The sequence below is a fragment of the Eschrichtius robustus genome, chromosome 8, assembly GCF_028021215.1.
Source record: "Eschrichtius robustus isolate mEscRob2 chromosome 8, mEscRob2.pri, whole genome shotgun sequence".
NCBI classification, from domain to species: domain Eukaryota; kingdom Metazoa; phylum Chordata; class Mammalia; order Artiodactyla; family Eschrichtiidae; genus Eschrichtius; species Eschrichtius robustus.
Genome location: NC_090831.1, coordinates 91,645,852 through 91,660,045, shown reverse-complemented (window position 1 = coordinate 91,660,045; position 14,194 = coordinate 91,645,852). Strand labels below are relative to the sequence as shown.

Here is a 14,194-nt window from a genome sequence, read left to right as displayed (position 1 = left end):
AACATTGTGAGGGTGATTAAAATATAGTGAATTTAAATATAAGTAAACACCCATCCATACAGTATTGTATTTAGAAAGAGTGAGTTTAGAAAAAATTAATGCCGTTTTTAACTCAATGAGACTTGTATTGATTCTTTATTCCTTTTACATTGTTTAACTAAATATATGTCTGTTTAAGATTGTTTATTAACAAAATAGCTCAGGTGTATTTTAGAAAATTTGGAAAATTTAGAAAGGATCAAGAAGGGAGAAAAAACCTTTGCCATCAAAGGAGGTGTATACTTTGGTATGCTTTTTTGTTATTACATATCAGAAAATATTCCATTTAAAAAAGTTATATCATAAAAATAAGAGAATCTTTATTATTTCAAATGCATATATTAATACTATATAGATGACCCATTCCCCAAATAGTGGATATTTGTTAAATTTTTTTTCATTGTTCTATGTTGTAAATAATGCTATGGTAAACATCATAGGATAGGATTACCATAAGAGACTTTTTGACCGAAGGATTTGGGCATTTTAAGACTCCTGATACGTATTAGAGCTAACTTTCCTGAAACCACACACAGCAATATGTATATCTCCTTCCTACTATGCCCATGCCAGCATTCATTTATTCATTCATTCATCCATTCATTCATTTATTTAAGAAATATATTTGAATACTAAGGTATTGTTCTAGGTGCTGGGAATATAAAGGTGAAAAACAAAGTCACTGATTTTAGAAATTTTACTTGTTGGGGAGATTTAGGAGATGGATTATAAATAGGCAGTGATAAACATGCAAGTATGTAATAAGTTGATTCCAGAGATTGGTATGAATTTTTTTAAAAGTTAAAACAATAATAGCATGGTGAATAACAAAGAGGGATGTCTAACATGCAATATTAAAGTGGTTCCTCCTGAGAAGGTGACATTTGAGTTCGGACATCAATGTTGAAAGGAGAGTCAGTTAGGCCGTGGTGTTCCAGGCAGAAGAACAGAGCATGCAAAGGTCCTAATACAAGAATGAGGTTAACGTGTCCTAGGGATAGAAAAAGGCCAGTGCGCTTAAGTGTAATAAACAAAGAGGAAATGCTAGGACATGAGACCCAAATGGTGCCCTGAGCTGAGATCATCTATGATCTTACAAACCATGTGAAGGAGTTGGATTTTCATTGTAATGTGCGGCCATTAAATGGTTTTATTCAGGGAGAGATATTATTGGATATATCATTTTTATTCACAGTTTCAAAAATCACAAGGGTGCTGCATTCACAATTAGTGAGAGGAAGATAGGAGTTAAGGGGAGAAACAGAAGCTAATGGCTAGACTTCCATGGGAGCTGAATAGATGGTGATAGATGGTAGGATTCTAGAGATATTTTAAATTTAGACATAAAAGGACTGCTAACTGATTGTATGTAAAGGATATAGAAAAAGATGATTTAAGCATGACTCTTACATTGTGGTACAACTATCTTGGTGGATGGATGGTGATGATATTAAGGGAGATGTGGGATTCTGCAGGGAGAATGAGTTGCCCCACCCCCAGAGTTCTGTTTGTCCTATATCATGGAGGCATAATGTTGCAAAATGCTTAAAATGCTTTCATATTTTGCTCAACTGTATAAAGCAAAAACCAAAAAAATGTTACCCTCATCAGTTCTACTCATTCACTTCCCTGAAGGGAGATTAAATTTTTTCACAGAATGAATTCCAAGAAGTAGTCAGTACAATATTCAGCTCTGTTTAAAAAAAAAAGTATATATATATATATATATATATATATATATATATATATAATTATGCAATGATCAGAAGAAACAATTAGTACAAAGGCCCTAAGGTGTGGATTTCTAGACCAAATATGGCAAGCTAGGCTTCCATCTTGAGATAAGATTTCCCTGATTCCATCTGAGCTCAAGTGTCTCAGCTCACATAATTTTTCCCAAGTTGGGAAGAGACTATCTGCTGTTTGGTAAATCAGAAGGAAGAAAAATAAGATGTCATGGAAGGAAAAGAAAAGCTTTTTATTTGGTCTAGTCTGAGGATTTATAGGAAGAAAAGAGGGGAGAGAGATGAGAATAAGGTGGTTGGACAGGTGTCTTCCAAAGTGCCCTCTTGGAGATGGGTGAATGAATTAAGCAAATAAAATCATTGCTTATGTCTCTGGTAACATATCACCTCTTTGCTCTCCCATCTCTCTTACACCATGCCACAACAATTTCACCACACCACACAGTTGGCCAAAAGAATTAGCTTTCCTGAGCCACAGGAGCTGGGTTGAGCGACAGTGGTCTAATGGCTAGAGTCCCTACAGCAGAGGCTGGGCTGGTGCCTGAGCTACACACTGAATGAAGGACAAGTCAGTCATTCCAGAGTTTGCCACTAGTGGGGACTGGGGTGAGGATGATTGGGCTACTCAGAACTGCCAGGCTCTGAGCAAACAGATGGAAACAAACAAAAAAAACCAAACACAAAAATGCCAAACCAAACCAACCAACCAAAGTCCCACAAAAATTGTAGCAATCATAGATTGCAGCTGAGAACATCAGCAGGGTAAGCGGCATCCAGGGGCATCCAGAGTGGATGCCAGCTCTGCTGTGCTTCTCAGACTTGTGAATCACTTAAGGATCTGGTTAAAATGCAGATCCTGATCCAGTAGGGCTGGAGTGTAGACTGGGGCTGTGCATCTCCAACATGCTCCCAGGTGGTATCAATGCCGATGGTCACAGACCGCATTTTGAGTAGCAAGGAGCTAGTACATAAAAGGATCATCATGAAAGCCAGTGGACCCCTCCCACCAATGTCATGAGGGCAGATATTTGAAGAACCAAGTGTTCTTTTCTCCCCCTTGAGAGAAATTAAATATTATCTGAAGGATCTCTCCAACTATCAGACTAGGCCAAGTTTAAACTAGGTAAGATGTTTCGTTCATGTGATTTTCTTATAGCTAGCAGGTAGGAGGCTGGGGAGAACAATTTCACTGGCTGTAAATAAAAGCAAAGCATTCATTTTTTTTCTCTGTGCGTTCCAGAACAGTCAGTTAAGCTTGGGTTGCTTTTTAGCTAGATAATGGCCACATCACATTTTGGATGTATGAGCTTAGCGCCCAGAGGAGAAGTCAGAATTGAAGATACAAATTTGGAAGTCATCCACTTGTCCTTAGATGAAACTTCCTGGGGAAGGAGTGTACAGAGACAAAGAGGTCCGGAGATCTGACCTGAGGCCGTCTATCATTTAATGTGAACCGAAAGTGGAAAAGCTGCCAAGGGAGGAGGAGGAGGAGCAACCAGCAAGAAGGCAGCCAGAAGACCTCAGTGTTAGGGAAACCCAAAGAAGGATGGAGTGGCTAGCTGTTTTAATGCTCATGCGATTTTGAGTATTAGGAAAACAAAATATTGACTATCAGATTTGGACACTACTAATAGAGATTTATGATGTATATCAAAAAAACTTTTAAGAGTTTGGAAGCAAGCTATTTAAAAATATAACTGCTAGAATCTTCTGCTCCCATTAGAATCAAAATTCTTGAGAACATTGCCTTAGAGCCATTGTCTTTACTTCCTGACTTCTCCTGATCTTTCCATTCCACTCTAATTGGCCTTTGATTTTTGTCTTTCCATTGAATAGTTCTTATCAGTCACCTGTATGTTGCCCCAGAATTCCCCCAGATTTCTTTTTTCTTACGGATTCCATACAAATAGGTTTTCTTGAGATTTTCAGCATTTCTGTTTCTTGGTTGTAGCAAAAAGTACTACAAAACTACCCTTATTGCTGAAATTTGATATGTGATTACAGTCTTGGTCAGAATCAGAAGTGGAAGGAAAAACAAACATTCAAATGTTTCTGGAAGTAAAAAAACATTGTATTTTAAGAAAAAGTGGGACTCTGTTACCCTCTTGCTTTGTAATCAAGCCTCATTAGCAAGAATATTAGAATGCTGGTTTCCAGCAGTGCCTGTATGGATGAAATCTCCATGAGCCAACTTCCCTTTCCAGAGTGTGATAAATACTGTTCAGAGAATTCTAGATAGCTGGCAGAGGAACAAGCATTTAGGCAGAACTATGTTCAAAAATGAGAGAACTAAAGATATGCTTCATGGGTCCGTGTATTTCACATGGGACCAGGATTAACTGGGTTTTGCTCTGAACCTTAAGAAATAAAGCTCTTTCAGCTTTGTTAGAAATAAACCTTGCTTTGAAAGATTATTGTACGTGTAGTGTTTATGAAAAGCAAATTAGTATTCTCTAATTTTTCTCAGACATTTAAAGCGGAAATCAGTTAAAAGAAAGACCCTGAACCGTTTGATGAGGCATCGTGGTAGGTGGAGAGATAACAGGTCAGGGAATGAATAGACCAGGTTTCTTACTCTCACTCTGACCTAAACTTAATGTCTTAGTTTGGGTAAGTCATTTAAACTTTCTGGACCCTGTGCTTTATCTAAAAAATGAAGGGATTAAACCTGGTTTTCTCTGAGGTCCCTTTCAGCTCTGATGTTTTGTGAGACTATAGTTCAATAGTCAAAATCACGAAGAAGCCAAAGGTTAATAATTAAAGGAGGTTGGTGTACAGACCATTGGAAATAAGTATTATCTTCCTGAGCGGCAAGTTCTGCTACATAATTGGTGGCACAACTAAGGAAGCATTTAAGGAAGACCTCTATTTCAGCAAGCGACAGTTAACAGAAGATACCTCTCAAGGGAATGGTGGAATCCCACACATCTGAGCCTCCTAAAAGTGGACCCAAAATAGCAGTAAAAGTGATGCCATGGGGAATAATCTCGCACCGGCAAGCAGATAGACTTGATAAGCAAATGGGATTTCTCATTTCCGTTGGCCATGCTTCTAAGAGGAAAATGGCAATTAAGAGATAGTATGGCTATGAACATAGTCTGTGATCTGTGTAAGCATATAGGCTTGAATGAAATTAAACTTATTTCAGAAACACAATTTTTTAAAATTTAGTTCTTAAGTAAAAAAAATTCCAAACTTACAGAAAAGCCGCAAGGATAGTACAATGAATTCCCAAATACCCACAACAATTGATAGCATTTTGGCTTGCTCCCTCTCTCTGTATATGTATGTATACACACACACACACACACACACACACACACACACACACATATTGCTGTCATTTTTATTACTATCATTATTGCTGACCAACATGAAAGTAAATTGTAGGTATGATGACCCTTTAGCGCTAAGTCCTTTCTAAGAAGCGTTTCTCTTATATAATCATAGTACAACTATCAGATTCAGGATTTTTGACAGCAGCACAATGCTATTATCTAATGTATAGTCCATATTCAAGTTTTATCAATTGTTCTCATAGTGTTCGTGTTAGCCATTTCTCTGTCCTAACTAAGAATCCAATTGAGCATCACACATTGCCTTTAGTTGTCAGGTCTCTTTCCACTGTTTTTCATGACACTGACATGTTTTGAATTTTGTATCATTTCCCTTATTTTTGGTTTTTCTAATGTTTCCTCATGATTGGATTGAGGTTTTATACTTTGAAAGTAATACAACTTTAGTACCTCATATATCAGGAGGCACACAATGTCAGTTTGCCTCAGTTTTAGTGATGTCAAGATTGATCCCGGGGCTTCCCTGGTGGCGCAGTGGTTGAGAATCTGCCTGCTAATGCAGGGGACACGGGTTCGAGCCCTGGTCTGGGAAGATCCCACATGCCGCGGAGCAACTAAGCCCGTGCTCCTCAACTACTGAGCCTGCGTGTCTGGAGCCTGTGCTCTGCAACAAGAAAGGCCACGATAGTGAGAGGCCCGCGCACTGCGATGAAGAGAAACTAGAGAAACCGCAACTAGAGAAAGCCCTCGCACGGAAAACGAAGACCCAACACAGCCAAAAATAAATAAATAAATTAATTAAAAAAAAAAAAAAAGATTGATCCCTTAGCAAAGGTAGTAGTATCTGCCAGGTTTATCCACTATAACATTAACTTTTTTTTGGTATTAAGTAATATGTTTTGTGTAAATATTCTATTCCTTATAAACTCTTATGCAGTAGGTCTAGCATTCAGTGACGATTCTTGCCTGAATCAAGTACTATTATGATGTTGCACAACGGTCATTTCTATCATTCCTTTTACAGTTGTCCTTCAGTATCCATGAGGGACTGGTCCCAGGACCTCCCTCCCCCACCCAACAAATACCAAAGTCCGTGGATGCTCAAGTCTTTTATATAAGATGGCATAGCACTGTTGGCCCTCAAGTTGCTGGAGGTTCCATAATCCAGGGATTCAACCAACCGTGGATTCTAAATGTGGAATCCGTGGATACAGAGGACCAACAGTATATTTATTAGTTGGCATCCTCTTATAAGGAATAGCTTTCTCTTCTCCCTTTTTGTTTAGTACCAGTAAGGACTAGTAGATTCATCTTCCCCACAGTGAGTCATAACCATCATTATTCATTGTGATTCTCACATTGTCCCAGGTTTGGCAGTGGGCAATATTTCCTTTTAAAATTCTTTCACTCATTTGTAATGACCCCGTCATTTTTTATGGATACGTATCATCAACAAAGTCTTGGGAAGTCTGCTATAAACTTAAAAAAATGAAGTGAAATTCATATAACATAAAATTAACCATTTTGAAGTGTCCAGTGCAAGTGGCATTTAGTGCCTTCACGGTGTTGTGCAACTACTACCTACATCAAGTTCCAAAACATTTTCACTATTCCAAAAGAAAACCCTAAACCGATTAAGTAATCACTCCTTGTTCTCCCTTTGCTCTAGCTCTTGGCAACCACCAATCTGCTTTCTATCTCTATGAATTTACCTACTCTGCTTATTTCATATTGGAATCATACAGTATGTGACCTTTTGTGTCTGGGTTCTTTCACTTAGCGTAATTATTTATAGGCTCATCCACATTGTAGCATGTATCGGTACTTCATTCCATTTTATGGCTGAATAATATTCCATTGTATGCATATCTACATTTTTTTATTCATTCTTCACTTATGGGCATTTGGATTGTTTCTACCTTTTGGCTATTGTGAATAGTGCTGCTATGAACATTCATGTACAAGTATTTGTTTGAGTACCTATTTTCAGTTTTGGAGGGTATATACCTAGGAATGGAATTGCTGGGTTACATGGTGATTCTATGTTTAACTTTTTAAGGAACCACCAAACTGTTTTCCACAGTGGCTGTACTAGTTTACATTCCCAGTAGCTGTATGTGAGGGTTACAATTTCTCTACATCCTTGCAAACACTTGTTATTTTCATTTTTTTGATTCTCAACATTCTAGTGGGTATGAAGTAGTATCTTATAGTTTTGACTTGTATTTCTTTAATGCCCAACTATTTTAAGCATCTTTTCATATGCTTTTTGGCCATTTGTATATCTTCTTTGAAGAAATGTCTATTGAAGTTCTTTGCCCATTTTGAAATGAGTTGTTTGGTTTTTTGTTGTTGAGTTGTAAGAGTTCTTTATATGTTATAAACTTTTAGTAATACATAGCATCATTTACTTAAAAACTAAAAAATACAAATGTTTTTAAACTCATGATTTTTTTCTGATCTGAAATTTAAGTTGTGGGACTTGAATTAACAATAGTGTCAAGAAAAATATCAAATAGGTAATCATTTTTAATTACTTAACTGAAATTTGAAGATACGTCTATTTATATATACAACCAAGAAACGTAGGTTTTTTCTATCTGGGGTTTAGTTAAAATATTATATGATATGGCTGTTGTCCAAGGCTCCTTCAGTGTGGCTATGATGGTGCAGCAGAGACTTTTGGAATCCCCAGTGAATCAGGAATCCAAGCTCATTGGGGAAAATCACTTTACACTCAGTATTTCCCCAGTGAGGCTCAATGTGGCAGACATGTTAAAGTCTAGTTTGCAAAAACAACTTACTCTGGCTAAGTTTTGACCAAATTTTCTTATTTTCTTGATAAAAATTCTCCAATCACCAGTTGCTTTCTAGTCACATAATGTTTTTATTTAACAACAAAAAACAGATTTTTCTAACCATCACCTCCATATATAATTAATTCCCTAAACTATTATTCATCAACTGAATGCTAATCACTATTTGCCATGACAGTTATCAGCAGTGCCACCATGGGATATGCTGCTTCAAACTTCGGTGGAATGTTTTGCAGCATATCAATGCTGTCATTTTCAGATGCAGAGGCTGACTTTTGAGGTGGAGCCTGCAACCCTTTACAGTTTTGTGTTGCTCACTATTTTTTCCAATGGAATTTATAGCTTTCTTTTCATTATTCAAAGTTTCTTTGGACTTTACCCATTGGCAGGTGTTTTTTTCACTATAGTTTTTTTTTTATTTTTTATTTTATTTATTTTTGGCTGTGTTGGGTCTTCGTTTCTGTGCGAGGGCTTTCTCTAGTTGCGGCAAGCGGGGGCCACTCTTCATCACGGTGCGCGGGCCTCTCACTATCGCGGCCTCTCTTGTTGCGGAGCACAGGCTCCAGACACGCAGGCTCAGCAGCTGTGGCTCACGGGCCCAGTCACTCCGCGGCACGTGGGATCTTCCCAGACCAGGGCTCGAACCCGTGTCGCCTGCATTGGCAGGCAGACTCTCAACCACTGCGCGACCAGGGAAGCCCCATTCACTATAGTTTTACATCTAGTTTTATATTTCGGACAAAAATGTGAACCACTTTTGCTAAACACTGCTTTCTTTTCAACCTACAAATCTGTGTTGTGAGCTTCTGGGTAATATTTATCACCTCTCTTCTGTTATGTATGGACTGTCTTTGGAGAAGGGTAGGAATGGCAGAGATCCTGGCTGTGAAACTTCCAGGATGGCTGTACTAGAGACAGAAATGTGACTTGTTTCATCATATATTTGCAAATAGAAAATAACTTTTAGGGGGACATTGTCCTGTCTTTGCCCCTGGAAACTCGTTCAATAGTACATTCTAGACAGATTTGAAGAGAGCCTGGTGGTTGTTTCTTTGAAATTGGTGCGACTGTCTTTCCACCTTAGCTATCTCTCCTGGAAGGAGACCAGTTCCAGATGGCCCCATTTCCCCTGGACATCTGGGCCCTAAATGGTAACTGGGAGAGGATTAGTGAGAAGTACAGCAAGGGTCCCAGGAGAATCACTGCTTTGTGTATCTATATGTTTAGAATCTAAATGCTACTTAACATTGGTCAATATAATCATCAGTGTTCATTATAATTATTAATCTCCAAATAGCAATTAAGACATATTTCAGAATCTTTTCTACCTAGAAGCACAGAATGTTCTAGTTATAAGAGACCTTAGATGTTATGTTATTCACTGTAATTTTCTAATTTTATAGACAAAAAAACTCAAGTCCAGTGTCCTTTATGGCCTATTGTTATAGACTAGTTCATTATTAATCCTAATTGTACCAAATGTTTTTGTTCAAAGGACATCTAACAATTGTCTAGGAACTAAACAGCATGTCTCTTGCAGCTTGCCCATCCGCAGACATTGCTAATAGATCAAAGTGCTCCTTCCTATTGAGCACAAAGCCTCTTTCTTACATGCTCAGCCGTCATTACCAGTAAAAAGGTGTTGGTAAAAGGTAAGGAATCTATTTGCCTTACCAGATCTAGTCCAGTCCCTTCAATTTAAAGAAGAAGAGATTAAAGAAAAACAATAGTGAGGTTCTTTGCTTAGGTTGCAACAGAAATCATGTGCTGAGCAGACCTCTTGCCTCCTGGTATAGCATCCATCCTACTTTGCCAGAGAGTATCCACGCACCCAGCCTCTGTCATGGCTGAGTTCCAGACTGAAAGCTGAGTAAAAAACTACTCTCTCAAGGAATTCCTCTTTTATTGTTATTGGCAGAGAGATAGCTGGCTGCACCTCCTGATTAGCCCATTAATTCAATGAACAAAAGAACAAAAGGGATTTGAGCTAGACTTCTGAGATGTCTTTTCTAAAATTAGAATGACCTCATGGTTTGTTCTGGGAAGTTTAAAGTTTGGAGAATAGGGTGTCTTTCAACATTGCTATTGTCTATATTAAATTTTAGTTGGGAATTAAAGGGATCTTTTTAATTACTTTTGATAGCACTAAGATTTATCTTTCAATTGCCTGAAGTTGATATATATGCTATTAAAAATATAAAAACAATAATAACTTGGAGAGATCATAATTTATTGTTTGATGTTTTTTCTTAAAAATTTTTTTTGTTTCACTTAAGAATCTTTTCTCAGTTTTAGAGCCTATACCTTGTGCTTTCCGTCACTTTACCCCCTGGAACTGGAAAGTAGTACTGTTTTACAAAATATGAATAAAGTGACAAATTTAAGCTGCATATTGATTTCATAAAAATATGAAAATCAATCTTTTTTTTTTCTTGCTACTTTTTGCGTATTAATTTAAACCAGCTTGGAAATGTGAGAAATTATTTCATACAGAATACATTTTTTCTCTGCCAAAGTTTATCGTGAAATGTTCCATTTCCACAGTGAAAAATGCTGCCCATCAGTCACAGACATTTCTGCAAAATTATTAGTGATACATGAAACAAATTTTGCCATCTGCCTTCTCACACACTTTCCTTCTCTTATTCTATATTCCCTATGGTCTCTTTATGTATGTGCATTTGTGTATGTGTAGGTAAGTGAATACACTGATTCACATACACACACACACTCTATTCTTCACGATTAATTGACCGGCATAATGTTTACATAATTTTATTTATTTATTTATTTATTTATTTATTTATTTATTTATTTATTTATTTATATTTTATGTATTTATTCTTTTACTTTTCAAATGTCCTGGTGTCACATTGGTTTAATTCAGGGTTTACTAAGCACTCAGTCTTCTTTGAAGGATTTTATATCTTCACACTGCTCCCCACCCCATCTTCAATCCCTTGCTGAAATTCTGTTAGAAACTGTGACCATGCATCTTCCTGGTTCTCTGCTTATTCCCTTGCTTTTCCTTCTTTATCCCCTTTGTCAATTTTTCTTCTGCCTGTTTTCATGGAAAGAGCAAATGTCCTGCTGTTAGACAAACCCAGGTTCCAGTCTCACTTTTACCCTTACTATGTGACTTTAAACAAGATCTTTCTACCTCTCTGAGACTCTGTTTTTTTCATCTGTAAAATGTTATAGTGCTTTCCTGTATGAGTGAGGCTCCTGCCAGGAAAAGAAAAAAAAGACCTCCTCAGTTTAGGAAAAGTTGAGAAGGATTTTTTTATAGAAGGACTAATTATGAAAGGATGTGGGATGTTGGGGAGTAACAAGGGGAGGATGTGCAGGAATCCGTTGAAACTGCTCTCACTCACCTTCACTTCTGCATCTTCCTTTTCCAGCCCAAGGGAGAAAGGGAGGGAAGAGTTAATGGAATCATGTAGAACATTTTGCCTTAAGAGAAGCAGTGACTTTCTATCCAAGAGGGACACAGCCAATCTGAGGCAGTCTTGCTAGAAGGGAACCACATGCATAAATACCAGCTTCTCTCTCCTCCCTCTCTCTAGCCTCCATCTGGGCTCCTCATTGGCTGTACTCAACCTTCAGTTAAAGATTGAGCTCATCTGTGTAATACATACAGTTCAGCTCCCAAGTCAGAGATCATGGTGGATGCAAGAGTGTAAGCCAACTAGAGTCAGAGGGAACCGCCCGCACCTCTGCCTCCAATTGCATTTTGGGGAGGGGGTTCTCAAAACTACCTTCAGCTTTGATAGTCTGCTAGGAGGACTCACATAACCTACTGGAAGCTCTTATACTCACAGTTATGGTTTATTATAGGGAAAAGATACTGATTAAAATCGGCCCATGGATGAAGCACATAGAGCAGCGTCTGAGAAAGTACAAATGCAAAGCTTCTATTATCTTGTCCTTATGGTGTCACATCATGACACGTAATTTTTCTGGCACCAGTGTGTGACAGTATGTACATAGTATTGCCAATCAAGGAAGCTCACCGGAGCCTTGGCATTCTGAATTCCTACTGAGTCTCTATTACATAGGCAAGATTGATTGATTGCCCATGTGGTTGGTCTCAGTCTCTGGGTTGACTGAGACTATGTGACCCAAAGTGCCCACCCTAAATCCCATTGTTGTTTTTCTCTGTCATGGTCAACCCCTACCCTAAATCATATAGTTAGACTATCCAGCATGACTCAAGGCTCCCAGGCAATTGAAGATACTCCTAACTTTTCCAGGGCACAGAGATTACTTCCCAGAAGCCGAGGGCAAAGGCCAAGGTTAGATTTTTACTACACAGTGAAAAGAATGGAGAATGGATCTAGAGGGGCAAAGGTTAGCTATCAGGCCCATTGCCTTTAAGAACTACTTCAAAGATTAAAGGAAATAACCAATGTAAATCACCTCCTGTGGTACCTGGAACATGACTCTTATCTATTTAAAGTGTTATCTTCCTAAGCAGTTTCTTTGATCCTTTTCTCCTTTTACTTTGAAAACAGCATATGTTCCTATGACTTCTCCTTTGTTTTGTTAATGATTCTCATATTTTAAAATCTCATTCATTTTTTTAGTCTTTGTTCATCTATTTTATTCATTAAGTATTTATTAAGTGCCTACTTTATTCTGGTTACAGATGTGGTTCCTGCCCTCATAGAATTTATAGCTTAGTATGGGAAACAAACAACAAAAAACCCAAATCAATCAATCGCACACATAAAACACACATACACACACACACACAGACACGTAGACATATGTACACTTTAACATACACACTGGTAAACAAAAAATAGAATAGCTCTAAATTGCAGAAAATACTTCAAAGAAAAGAAAATGTGCTGTGTCAGAGAATAACAGAAATTTCAGAGATTTTTAAAAAAGGGCATTGGGTCCTGACTTAGTCTGAATCCTGGAAACCTAATGCCATAGATTTCTTGTACTTTGTGAGAGTGAAATTCATCTAAGTGAAATACCTAAACCCTTAAGACAGTATCTGAATCAAAACAGAGAAAGCAGGCTTTGAAAATATATACAATATTCATTTTCCCAAGCAGCTTAATTTTAAATCAGTGATCCATATTGATATATAATAATAATAATTAACTTTCATTGAGTTCTTAATGTGTCACAAGCATTGTCCTAGCAATTTACACGAATTAATTCATTTAGTCACTTGAAGAAAACAATGTGATGGATGCTAAATGATCTCCATGTTGTAGATTTAAGACTGAGGCTTAGAAAATTGAGATAACTTGCCCCAGTGTCTTAAACCCAGTCAGTGCTCCAGCCCAGGACTCAAACAGTTTGACTTCAGAGCATGCGCAGCTCTGAACCCCACAATGGTGCCTCTTCATACAATCCCCATGCAATACAATGAATGTAAATCTGAAGGTTTTGTTCAGGCACGCTGAGGGAGGAAAGTAGAATTCTTGAGTATTATTTCATTTTGTAGATTTATATTATTGAATTTTCTTGAAAGGTCAGAAAAATAATAAAGTACATGGGTAAAATAATGTGATTCCTTATAGAAAGCCACAGGGATGCAAAATTGAGGGCATTTTAAACCTCGAGTTGTGGAAGTACCTGCAAATGCAGTTAAGATAAACGAATGACTGCTTCACATAGTCTTTCTGGATTGTCAGTAGTAGGCTTGGGTAAAAAGGTCATATCCATCTTGATAGCAAATGAATATTTCTTTTTTAAAAATTTGCTTTTTTTGGCCTCCTTGGGTTTATTACACCGCTATTTACAAAAACAAATCACTGAAGACTTGGCACGTTGCAGACTCCGTTTTCTAGACGCTGAAAGAAATTCTGGCAACATTTCCATTAGCTTACTAATTAATAAGACAGCATTGGCTACTTTCAGAGGACTTGGATTCTGGCAAGAACAGCTCTTTTTTTCACAATTAGGTATTTAATCTTAAAGTTATTACTGTATGCTACAGAGTCAAAAATATATTTGTGTACATATTCTGAATTAAGAGGCTCTACCTTCTTATGGTATATAGATGGCTGTAACTTTACATACTTGAAGTCACCAACATGAAAAAGGCAAGGATATTGATTACCCTTGGGGAGAATTTGTTCTGTGATTTCCTGCTAAAATTTTGAGCAGTATAGCTCAATGCCTATCCCACATGGTCAGCAGAATATGTAAATGACAAGTATCTGGGCCAAAGTATATAAAATCAATTCACTGAACATTTATTGAGTGCCCTGTGTGTTTTAGCCACTATTTTAGACCCTGGGAGCAGAGAGGTGATGATAAGGTAGAGTCTTCC

At 37.6% G+C, this 14,194-nt stretch overlaps 1 protein-coding gene across 3 annotated transcripts in view; it reads left to right on the top strand.

The window, feature by feature from the left end:
* Window positions 1-14,194, top strand: part of IMMP2L (inner mitochondrial membrane peptidase subunit 2) — an 895,893-nt gene that overhangs the window by 482,779 nt on the left and 398,920 nt on the right. The window lies entirely within an intron of this gene.